This window comes from Lytechinus pictus, chromosome 3 (genome assembly GCF_037042905.1).
Source record: "Lytechinus pictus isolate F3 Inbred chromosome 3, Lp3.0, whole genome shotgun sequence".
Classification (NCBI taxonomy): domain Eukaryota; kingdom Metazoa; phylum Echinodermata; class Echinoidea; order Temnopleuroida; family Toxopneustidae; genus Lytechinus; species Lytechinus pictus.
The window spans coordinates 80,413,218-80,426,960 of NC_087247.1; positions in this window are offsets into that span (position 1 = coordinate 80,413,218).

Here is a 13,743-nt window from a genome sequence, read left to right on the forward strand (position 1 = left end):
CTAGTTCATAAAACTTGGACATAATAGTAATCAAGTATCACTGAACATCCTGTGCGAGTTTCAGGTCACATGATCAAGGTCAAAGAACTTTGGCCACGTTGGGGGTATTTGTTGAATTGCCATCATATCTCTATAAGTGTATTGGTCTAGTTCATAAAACGTGGAAATAAGAGTAACCAAGTATCACTGAACATCTTGTGCGAGTTATAGTAGTTTTCAAAATCAGCACTGCTGCTATATTGAATCGCGTGATGCAGGTGAGACGGCCAGAGGCATTCCACTTGTTAGAGCTAGGGGAAGCAATCGCAATTCCAACACCAACGCCAACACCGGACTTGAAGTCATCCAATGTGTGTACCAAATTTCTTGTTTAATCACATCTGAATTAAGCACAAAAGGGGCGATTCTAGACTGAAAGTCAAAGTTATTATCATTATTTCGGGAGGGAGGGATGGTGCTTGAAAAACATGTGACGTTGATATATTAAATTATAATATTTTGGAAAATGTCCTATCCTCAAAAATTAAGCACAATAACTTTTATGCTTAGGCCTAGCTTTGCTTATAAAAATAAAGGAAATATTTACGATTATTATTTTTTTTAATATTGAAAGAATACATCTTAGGCTATCCAATGACACAAACATTATTTCGAAACTCCAAGTAAAACTCAAAATATCATCAAATTGCAGAGGGCATAATTTAAAAAAAATCGTAAATTTAACCTTAAGTCACTTCTTGTGGAAAGCCGCCGTTTATGTCTTGATTTTAATCACGGCATAAATTTATGTCATTCAAAGAGATTTATGTCATGATTTTATGTCGTGATTTATGACCTAAAGCTTTATGCAACGGATTTATGTCAATATTTGTGTTTATGTCATGATTTATGCTGTATGACATAAATTGTGACATAAATCATGACATAAATCTATACATAAACTTTTTTGCAACAGGGCCCTGATTTGCAAACACAACAATAATTGTCTTCATTTGTGCCTTCTTTTAGTTTCAAAATGATGTGAAAAATATTTTAATATCTGCATCTTCTATGGAAGAAAGAAAAAAAAAATCTGAACCATTTGAAAATTCTAATTTCTCGGATCCGATGTATTTTTTATACGGGAAATTGCCTGCATTTTAGTGAAATCACTATACGTCATATAACTTTCTTATTGTCGATGGATTTTCGCCTAATCAAAATCAATATAATTATCCGAGATTTCTGCTTCTTAAAGTGGAAACATATTGAGAATTTGATTTTGCAAATTCTAATAATAAAAAAGATGACTTCACCTCATTTCTATATTTGTTTTGCATCTCTCCTTTCCATCTCTAACAGTGACTCCCTTTATTTTCCACTTTCACTGGATCTCTCGTTTTCAAAACTCTTCACTTCTCTCTAAAATCATGAAAACTAGACAGTAGCGAGCCAACACCTCAATAATAATGTCAATCACCTCAATCAGATCTTTATTCTCCGCCGTAACAATACACGAGTTACGATCTTAATCACTTCGTATCGTAAATCGTGATATTAATGGTACTTCATCTTTCACTTTCAGTTTATTGAGCTCGTTCATTCAAAATACTTTGAAGATTTTCAAATAAGAATCTTGTTCGCCACCTAAAAAGCAACAACATTTAGATAATTAGATTTAACTAATGAACACTCGTACAGTTTTGGTTTTCTTTACCATGCAATTCTTCGGCGATTCGGCCACAGCGCTAGAGATGATGAAAGCCAGTAAAATGATTATAGCGCAAGCTCGCGCAACATCTTTCATCAGATCTCCTTTCTTAATCAGGGCCGTGAAAACCACAATGTCAACATGAAAATGAAAACAAAATCTAGTAACCGCAAAATGAGCGCATACTTCCAACATAAAATTGCAAAGAAGATTAGAGAATGCGCAAATATAATGATTAGAAAGGGTATAAACTTATAAATTTATTAGCTGAAAGCCGTTTGTTTGTTTTTTTGCCGAACTTCCGAACCAAGTCTTAGTGTTCGGTTCGGAAGTGCCATGTTCGGCGAACTTCCGTTCGGTTCGGCGGTTCGGCTACAGCACTATACGATGCATTATGTTTATCATATTTGAAATTGCTTTCTGATCTCCAAAATATATATCTATATATAAAACAGGAATCAAAGAAAGTGAAAGGGCAAGTGTGCACAAGTTGCACCTTCGCATCACCCGACCGGGTCGCCAGGCGATGGTACGCCAGATCTTCCGGGTCGGGCAGCATGTCATGACCCGCTGGTTATTGCGCTGTTTCATGTGGACGTACGTACAAGTCGAGTGATATCTAAAGTATTCGCATCTGTAGTGAACAAGGGCAGACGACGTTGACTCGAACGATCAGACGACTGCTACGTCGTTCTCGTTCACTGCTCCTAAAAGTCTCTATAAGGCAGCAGGTACTCTCCAAAATGGGGTAGAATGGGGTCGCAATAGCACCCTTGTCTTGTCTTGGGTTAAGTCGGCATATGCAGACTTGCTGTACGGTTCCATATGTCCCCTCCACTAAATTTGAAAAAAAAAATATGGAGAAGGTTTATCAAGAATTATCTAACAAAAGATTAAGAAGGAAAAGTTGGATACATACCAAAATATGGCTCTATTCCGTCAAAATTTCGAGTGTGTGTAATTCCCAATGGCATCGGTTGTCAGAAAAATAAATACCCAATACTCTTTAGTCCGGCAGCCCAGGAGATTTATTCAACCGAAAGCTGGACAAGCAAATGACCCCATAGCTGGATAGCATGGACTCTGAAGTTTACAAAAATGCATTGCTGCCGGGTTTTATCCGTGGTCTTCCCGCCGAAATGACGTAATCTATGATGTCACTACAAAATGGCCCTATTTCACAATTTTTTAGACATTCTACACATAGTATGAAGTCAAGGGAGAATATCTCAGCCAATCCATGATTGTTTTGTATGGAACTTTCAAAATATATTGTTCAAGTAGTGCAAAAGAGACATGCAAAATTTCACGAACATAAATTATTGTTTACATATATGCAAATTACGTCATGAAATTTGCATATCATTAGTTTGTGAGATAACTTGCTTCAAAAATTGTCGAAAATCAATTTAGAAATTTATTTTCTCTTTTAGTGTACTTTCTTTGATAAATTTCCTACCAATCATAACATCGTTCTCTTCATCTATATCTCTACTTTTAGAAAATATATGTCAGTAATTGAAAATGACATAATAGACTGTGATTTCAGCCCCCTTTTCAATATGGTGGGAACATAGAAATTGTCCGATTTTTGGTCCATTTCACCATATTGCTGAGGTGTGCAAAAGATATGCCTACTTTATTGATGTTTCCTGCATTTTACATGATATTAAATCTTCCAAGTTACAGCATATTTTCATCTTCATTATGTCTCTACTGATAAATAAATGATTTCAGCAAAGATTGATTGCCCACTGGGCAGTCTATAGGCTACGTTTTCAGCCTAGTTTTTAACAACGAACCTATACCATGTATGACTGCATTATTTTAGTCGAGTCGGAATGGGGGCTCCTGTGCACCATCAAAATAAATTTTTGATCAACGTTTTTGTATTGCCTGAAGTGTCTAGTTAATGAATCTTGATGTTCCCTTTGCAAAATCGTGTCCCACGGGGTTCAAAATTGATATCTTTGGTGGCCCTCTTTTAAAAAAAAATGAAAATCAATTATTTTAATACTTGTTTGCACAGAGTCTGACAATGGGACAATCTTAAATGAATACGCATTTCACTATAATTTGGATAGTAGAAATCGGTTGAAATAGTTTTCTGGATTGTCCGGTTAATATATTTTGAAAAAAATAAGAATTCATCCAAGAATTTTGGTCCAAAATGTTCATGTGCATTGACATCTATCTTTTTTATCTTGCATCGGCTTTGTTGATGTGCCTAACACGCAGAAATGCATGTAACTTGCGTAGCGATAGAAAGGTATATATTACTTGTATGAGGATAAAAGGCGTTTTCTACACAAAGCAACTTTTATAATAATGAAACCTCTTGAAAAAGTTAGAGGATCGAGGCATTGCTCTGCATTTTCATTTTGCATGCAATTACTTTCGGGCACATTAAAGCATAGTCCCACAAGAGCCTGTAGAAGGTACCCCATCCTTATCTGTAGCTTGACTATTATTATTAAGATATCGTGCTTTTCGGAGCCCCCTATGTGGCAAAATATTGTTTTGGGTATATAATTTTTGTCTCGCCTGCGTAGCGGAGCGAGACATAGGTATCACTATTTCCAGCGTCGGCGTCGTCGTCGTCAACAATTGTGTTGTACACCCAATAACTTTCTATAGCTTCGAGGTGGGATCACTTACTACATAGCATAAATGCTTTTTGCCTCAATGGGTGCTCCAAAATGGCATATTTTCCCATAAATAGGTAAAATACAAAAAAGGGTGAGTGATTTCGGCAGCGTCCTGAGGGTTTAGGCTTCGCTGTGCCAGCACTTCCCTATATGTAGCAGATAGAAAGAAAGTCTACTCTTTTATCTCCAAGTGGTTAATAAACAATAAAAGTGACTTGACTGCAAAGCAGAAACGTCATTTCCCTTCAACGGGGCTCCAAAAATGGCGAATTTTCAAATGGGCAAAATACGAAAAAGGGATGGGGGACTTCGGCGATCCCGTAAAGGGGGGGGGGGGTAGGCTTTGCTGTGCCCTCACTTCTTTATAATGTAGCTGAAAGAGAAAAGCCTACTGTTTTGCCTCCAAGTGATTTCAATAAAATAAGAGTTTTTTTTCTACATAGAGGTAACACCATCTTGCCACAATGGGGGCTCCAAAAAAGCGCGATATTTTATAGTCAAGCTACTGATAAGGAAAGGGCACCTTCCTCAGGCTCTTGCGGGTGTGACTAAGACACAGAGGTTGCTTTTTGGTGTCATTTTATCACAATATTGAGTAATACACGGTATTTGCCCTTTAACTCGGCAAATTAAGACATTCCTGTCATGAAGCGTTTCAGTATTCTCGGTATAATATCCTCTTTCATGTCGAATGCTGATATTTTGCAATAGTTGTTGAAGTTAATGATTGAACAGATAGATATCAATGCACATGCAAATTTTGGACTAAAAGCATAAGAATTTCGGGATAAATTTTCATTTATTTCAAACTATATTAGCCGAACTGTCCAGAAAACTATTTCAACCGATTTCTACTATTTCTACGATTCATAGTGAAATGCGTATTCATTTAAGATTGTCCCATTGTCACACTCTGTGCACAAAAATATGAAAATAATTGATTTTCATTAAAAAAAATAAAAAAAGAGGGCCGCCAAAGATATCAATTTTGAACCCCGTTGGACACGATTTTTCAAAGGGAACATCAAGATTCATTAACTAGACACTAGACACGTTGATTAAAAATATATATATTATGATGGTGCACAGGAACTTCCCTTTCCGACCCGACTACAATAATGCAGTCATACATATAGGTTCGTTGTTGAAAACTAGGCTGAAAACGTAGCCTATAGACTGCCCAGTGGGCAATCAATCTTTGCTGAAATCATTTATTTATCAGCAGAGACATAATGAAGATGAAAATATGTTGTTTGGAAGATTTAATATCATGCAAAGTGCAGGAAACATCGATAAAGTGGGCATATCGTTCGCACACCTCAGCAATATGGTGAAAATAGGCCCAAAACACACGATTTCTATGTATGTACCATATCGAAAAGGGGGCTGAATTCACAGTCTTTAATGTCTTTTCCAATAACTGACATACATTTTCTAAAATTAGAGATATCTTAGATGAAGAGAACGATATTATGCTTGACAGGAAATATAACAAAGAAAGTACACTAAAAAAGAAAATAAATTTCTGAATCGATTTAGACAAATTTTGATGCAAGAAATCTCCCAAACTAATATGCAAATTTCAAGACGTAATTTGCATATGTTAACAATAATTTCTGTTCATGAAAATTTGCATGTCTCTCTTGCACTACTTGAACAATATATTTTGAAAGTTTCATACAAAACAATTATGGATTGGCTGAGATATTTTCCCTTGACTTCATGCTATGTGTAGAATGTCAAAAAAATGGTGAAATAGGGCCATTTTGTAGTGACATCATAGATTACATCATTTCGGCGGGAAGACCACGGATAAAACCCAGCAGCAATGCATTTTTGTAAACTTTAGGGTCCATGCCATCCAGCTATGGGGTCATTTGCTTGTCCGGCTTTCGGTTGAATAAATCTCCTGGGCTGCCGGACTACTTGGAGAGTAGACTAGTCGTAATATCAATAGATAACCGCTACAAAACCCATGGCTTTCAACAATTCCTGCTAGCTCAGTGAGTAAGGCGACAGACTGGAGATGCCTCGTTCTGCAGCGAGAGGTTCGAATCTAAAATCTAAATCTAAATGGCTGAAAGTCTGATCCTTTAGTTTGGTGAATTTATTGTTTTTTAATAATTATTTTTTAGAATAATTATAAAAAAAGGATTTAGAAGATGGGGATCCACCCGGGGGGGGGGCCACTTACATTGACGAGTGGATACCATGCGCGACCAAAAAAACACGTAAAAAGGATGTCTTTTTCAAGATAGGGCACGTTACGTACGTAACGTGATAAGGGTGTCAAAAACACAAAAATATTGAAAAAAGGGTATCTATTTCGCTCGGAAAAATATACGTGTTTAGGGTCAAATATGCGGGGATGATAAAACAAAACCAAAATGTTTTATAAAGGATGTCCTTTTTGCCCCAACACTACGTGTTTAGAGTCCGATTTGCGCGAGGTGTGGAAGGTGGGGCCGTACTAAACCAAAATAATGGTGTCTAAAGGTAAAACCGACGACCGACGGACGCGTGACATAACAATAAAATATCTCTGTACTTGTTTCAGGGAATACTTGCTAAGAGTATCGTTTTGTTTCCAATCCTTGTTAAGGGGTGCCTTTTCAGAATATGGAAAATACATCGCTGTACTTGTTTAGAGGCTCAGTTCTGGGAATACTTGCCAATAGTATTTGTTTCCAATACTTGTTAAGGGTAGGGTTTCACACGCCAATACTTGTTAAGGGGTGCATTTTCAGAATATGGAAAATACGTGTTAAGGGTGCTTTTCAAGACCCCGTGGTCGCGCATGGTATCCACTCGTCAATGGAAGTGGCCCCCCCGGGGGATCCACTCACCACTGCACTGCATGGTTTACTCCGTTAGCTGTTTTTGAAAATAATCCTCTCTGACTCTTTATTTGAAAAAAATTTCAACATTTTTGATAATCAAATAAAAGTTTTTCCTTTTAAATTTCAATGTTTTTGACGACACCGTAATTGATCGCAAAAAGCAATGGTCCGCTAAAATCAGCTCAATTACAGCTGAAGGAGTGAACAGTGCAGTAGTGAGTGGATCTAAAAAGTAAGCCTGAGTCAAATCGATTTTAAAATCGGTGTTCGACCGATGTCATCGAGCGCCGGTGCACAATCGTTATATCAGCATTGAATACCAATTCAAATGACCATCCAGAGAAAATTACGTATTATATTTATTCCCATCAATTTGGAGCTCATTTTGGATCCAACTACACTATCTCAGGCAAGTTACAGTGCTCTCCGGCTCCGCTGGTTGCACTTGTTTGCTGGCAAGCACGCCTGTCGTTTCGGTAGAGGGAGTGTACGGGGCTGCGGATGGGGCTAGGTGTGTGCGAGTCTGGACTGCGAATGCTAGTTGATCGAAAATCATTCGGATCGACTCTGCATGATTCATGTCTTTAATATTGTTTCATTTTAAACTTATATGTTGTCATCTGCAAACATCATTGTTGGTGATATTTTGGGAAGAATTCTGCATTGGTCCCCGGCCTTTTTTGTGTTTTGTGATATTTTGGGAAGAATTTTGCATTGGTCCCCGGCCTTTTTTGTGTTTTGTGATCATGGAAAATATAAACGAACTTTACTCTCATCTGCTTGTGCAACGCTCACCCGGCCAGTGCATACCGTCAGTGCAGTGCGTGCATAGCGCATCAACGCGATGGGCGGAGCAACAAAAAAATGACTCGATTTTCCCCGCCTTCAAAATTCAATGCATCGATGTTCGATCGAATTAAAGCCGTTGAACACCGGTTTTCAAAATAATATGACTCAGGCTTACTAAAAAGAATTAGACTTTCAGCCATTTACACATTTAGGGCTGGATTCATGAAAGGAAACAAAGAAAATCGGGGAGTAAAGGTTTAATTTCATCCCATCCTGTGTGCACATGATATAGGCACAATCCCTGGCTCCGTGGAGAGTAAGCACATGTTACTGAATGAGTTTTACTCCCTATGGAGCCACGGATTGTGCATGCAGGATAGGAAAAAATTAAACCTTTACCCCCTGATTAGCCAGGAGGCTCTTAGAGAGTAGAAATCATTCACTAATGTGCTTTCTCTCCACGGATCCAGGGATTGTGCCCATATTACATGTATGTGCATATAGGACGGGCAAAATTGAAACATTCGCCCCCGAGATGTCTACTTTCCCTGTTAAAGTTCTAGCCCTAAATCATGCTTATTGGCTGGAACCTCATTTCCAAAATTTATACACAATATCTTTTACATTTTCAAAACATAAGTATAAAAAAACCCAGAAATTTATGAGAAGATAGGATGTAACTTACTGATGTTTACAGTACGTCGCCATCTGGCTTTTTTTGTTAGTAGCTAAGCTACGACATGCATATAGAACAATTTGTGAAATAAAAATCTTGTAACAATAGTCAGAGGTTCTCTGAGAGCTTCGTGAAACTGAATTGTCAGCGCTGGCAATATTGATGATACACCCCCCAAGTCGAGATTACACTTTTCATAGGCCAAGTACATCTAGCAGCTTGAAAACAGAATACTGCACTGTAAGTGGTCAAAGAGACCACAGACCACACACTTGGGCTGAGTCTGTACGTTTCTTTAAAAAAACATTTAAACGTTATAAATAAACAGGCAGTTACGTTTTTACAGTGTGAATAGATGTCAGTCTCCAAGATGGCTGCTGAGTGCTCGCATTATGAAGTTGATTTCAAGTGATGATTTTGGATCATTTTACTTTATTTTGGTGACTGAATGGGTGATTTCAAGTTTGGTGTTTGATGTTGGTGTTGACAAAGCTGCTGATCATCTCAACTGTACGCAAGAATTTCTTGACGAAGAAAGTGAAATCGGGGAGAAATTACAGTAGTCTCATCGAACAGAATTTAGGCTAAAATTACTTCAAGAATCCAAAAGAGTAAACATTATCGTCCATCAAATTGCATAAGATTTTGTCATTTTTGAGGTATTTTTGGTCACCTTTTCCCAAACAGTTTAAACGTTTACCAACATGTAAACATTTTTTGTGTTAACTTGCGCTAATGGCTGCTTTTATCTGTTAAACATTAGGGCTATTCCACGGTTACCCACGTTACATTTGGAGACACCTTGACTCATACTTGGAGCGGTAACTCCATTATTATTGATAGGAACTAAAAGTCTCTTTATCACAACATAGTACGCAGTCTGACTATCCTTTGTATAAAAACAAAACTTGGGAAATTTCATTATGCTCCTGGCAAATCTTTGAAATGTGTCGGTTACTCATGTTACATGATTTGGACATGCATAAAATGAAAAGTGGACATAAGTGAAAAGTGTCCTCATACAAGGCTTTTATGAAAGTTGATTATATCCATTTCAAAGAAGTATATTAGGGAGACAAATTTGTATATAATTCAAAAAATAAAGAACACATGGTTTTTACTAGGGGTGCAGATAAAGTGGTTACTCACGTTACGGTACAGATGGGCTATATGTACAAAGACACATTGAGCTCATCACTGGCGTAAATCTGTGTTGATGGGTGGGGGGGATGACTGAAATATTTTGGCATTTTTTTGCAATCATGTTTTTAGATATGCAAGGAATTGTCATTGATATGTCCACAGTGGCGTACCGTGGGTCACGGCATTGGGGGGGGGGGGCACCAGCAAAATTTTTGAATGACTGAGTGAGTGACCTAATAGAGACATTTTAAGGACAATGTCATTAAACGGATATGTATCTCACTCATCAAATAATGCGAGCGCGAAGCGCGAGCTGAATTTTTTTTATATTTACACCTAATAAGGGACATTATAATCAAATTTGTGTAATCATGATAGGTACCTGTCTCGCTTAACAATGCGAGCGCGAAGCGCGAGCTGAAAACTTAGATAATTCAGACCTGAAGTGGGGCATTCTAAGTTTTCTTTGTAGGAATTAACCAGGACCATACGTATTTCATTAACCAAATGATGCGAGCGCGAAGCGCGAGCTAAAATTTTTGATATTCATATCAGAAGAAGGGACATTTTAAGGACTGATTTTAGGAATTCATGAAGAGCAGACATATCTCACCAATCCATGAAAAATGCGAACGTAATCACGGACAGGAAATGTTTTATATATACGAAGACCTTAACATTGGGCAATCACTTTTGAGTCATGAAAAAGAAGCATATGTCACTACATAAAACAATGATAACTCAAGTGCTAGGAAATATATTTGGTTTATATTGACTTGAAAACGGGATGTTTTGGTACAACAGGATTATATATCTCGTTAAACAGACAATGCGAGCACCAGGAACAATTGAGACGTAGGCCCTGGGCAAATTATGTTTCATAAAGTTATGATAAAAATGTTTCTTATGTAATGTAACTTAACATAATTATAATATAATATAACATTATAATGAATAATATTTTCTTCTTTCCCACTACGTTTCTCTTCCTTTCTCCCTCTTTTCTCCTTTTCCCCCTTTCCCCGTTTTTTTTTTGGTCAGCCGATGGGGGGGGGGGGATGTGCCCCCCATGTCCCCCGTAGTTACGCCACTGTATGTCCATATGGCAAATACCCCTCCAATATTATTATCTTTTTTACCCCATGATGGTTTAATGGTTTATTAGAGATTACATTTTAAAAAATTTGACATTCCATCTTAATCCCTTCCCAAAGACCCCAACATTGATGAATTGGAAGTATTTCGTTTGGAAATTTTATTTGCATTTTATGATTCAATAATATTATCTTATTTGTTAAGCGGTATTTTTGGAAGAATTTTCACCAATAAAACAATTGTCTCTTGTGATTTTTTTTTTCATTTCTTTCGTAAAAAGTGGGGGGGGGGGGGATGTTTGTACAGGCCATCCCCCCCTCCTAGAAAAGTGGGGGGGATATATCCTTCCCATCCCCCCCGGGATTTACGCCAGTGGAGCTCATGTCCACCAACCTATGGAATTGCCCATTACCATATTTGTTTTCCACATGTATTGTGACGAGGTAAAAAAGAGAGAAAAACAGGAAAAGGGGTAAAGACTAAGAGCAAAAAAAAAAAAAAAAAAGAGAAAGAAACAGACCAAAATGTATAGAAAGAAAAGTGAAGTAAAATGCATTTTTTCCCTCAAATATCAAACATATTTCATGTGTGATTCTATTATTTGAGCCATGGGAACAACTCCGAGTATCCTCAGTGGTGCCATTTTGTTGAAGATATTTTAAGTATAGGATGTGGTTTGACAGTCTTCTGTGAATGATTAAGACCCATTTCTTGTCACAGGATGTAGCTGTCTGACTCATTTGGCCAAGCTTGTTTACATTGCTGATTTATTTAAGGTTGATGTGCGTATTCATATTAGCATCTGTAGTTTCTTTGTCTAGCATTGTGCTTTTCATGACATACAATCTGCGATATCTGCATGTCATGATCATTTTGTCCAGTGTGTACAATATACAATACAAAATTGATTTGGTTCTATATCAAGCTCAAGTATGTGCCATATTTGATGTATCCCCTTCGAAATAATCCCGGGGGGTCCAGTCAAATATATTGCTGTACACATGCGTGACCAAGGAATTTCCAAACACCCCCTAAACTAGTTTTTCTCTGTGTGCAAAATAACCCCCTAAACAAGTTTTTCTCAGGCTTTATTTATAATTTTGGCCCCTAAACAAGTTGTCGCCAAAATATGACCTCGGGGAAAAAGCTTGGGGAAAAAAACATACCCTAAATACGTTTCACCCCGCGATTGACCATTGACCAGTCTTTCAAAACCACCCTTTTTCTTGAAAATCTGTGTTTTTGATACCCTTAACGAGTCCACGCGCGGACCGCGTCCGAAACTGAAAAAACACCCCTTTTAACACGTTTTTTGGTCATATAATTTAAATAATGTTTAAAATAAGGTCAGGAAATTGAATGGACATGATGTGATTTTACAGAACTTTGAACCACCCAGTTTATTTGAATAATTGAAAATGTGGATACATGAATAATGTAGACCTGGGGGTGCTTCTCGGGGAACGAATAGCTTGAATTTAAATCACACTTTATAAATCATGCTTGGAAGACATGCTGATCTGCATAGTAATTAATGAGGTTCTGCGTAAGATGCTACATTATGTGCCCTTTGTCGGCTTGACTCTAAAAAGTCACACACCTGGTATTGCGTACAAAATGAACCAATATGAATCAAACCACTAGATGTATTGACTCATTCAATTTTAATTGATTATAAGTTACCATGATGCATCAATTGAAACTGCACATGTACATGTATGCACCTTTAAGGCCAATCTAAAGCTTATTAAAAAGGGTCAGCAATGTGAATTCTACATATTCATGAGTATAGTCCTATCATACTAAATTCCAATATTACAAAAGGGTAGAAATCATTGCATATGAATGTTTTCAGCCATTAGATTTCAAATTTGGCATCTAGCCATCCCTCTCTCTCACAGCATAAGAAATTTATGAGGATGACGGGCGTTTTCGCCCGTATGGCAGCCCAAATATATCCCTATAATCCCCCCAAATGCATGCTTTTGTACAACCATTCTTTCTAGAGTCGCCCCAAGATCTGTTACAAACAATATTCAAGATAATTTAAAAAATCTATATTCTAAATACATGTATGGCAGAAAGATTTCATTTACTGAATAATTGTTTGTTGCTTGTAAAAAGTAGCCCTTGAAATGAAAGAAATTACTCCAAAATTCTGTAATTGCTCCAGTGTAGAAAGAAAAGATAGCCTCTAAAATTATGAATTATTTTCTACCCTGCTCTCTCAGTAGGCCTAATGTTTGTTTTTTTATTGTTTATTTCAAAATCGCCTTTGAGTATATACATGTAGTTATTGATTATAGAGACAGATAAATATTATATCCTGGAATTTACTGCCCGTTCCATGCTAGAGAAGGGGTTTTATATAAATTTATAAACATGAAAAAAATTACCAGGGGTCTGTTGCATAAAATTTCTGCCTTAAAAAACTTTCTTGTGTGTGTATCAAAACACGCATTAAGAATGATTAATATTCTGGTAGACTAGCAAAATAGTGTTTTACATGCTTTGCTCATAGCAATGATCTTGGGCCATCTGTTAAAAATCTTTTCATAGGGGGTGTGAAAATTCACATACATTTAAAGGTAAAGTCCACCCCATAAAAATGTTGATTTTGATAAATAGAGAAAAATCAAACTAGCATAACACTGAAAATTTCATCAAAATCGGATGTTAAATAAGAAAGTAGTAACACTGTAAAGTTTCGCTTATTTTTCACAAAACATTGATATGCACAACTCAGTGAAAATGAGACAGTTGATGATGTCCATCACTCACTATTTCTTTTGTTTTTGATTGTTTGAATTATACAATATTTCACTTTTTACAGATTTGACAATAAGGACCAACTTGACTGAA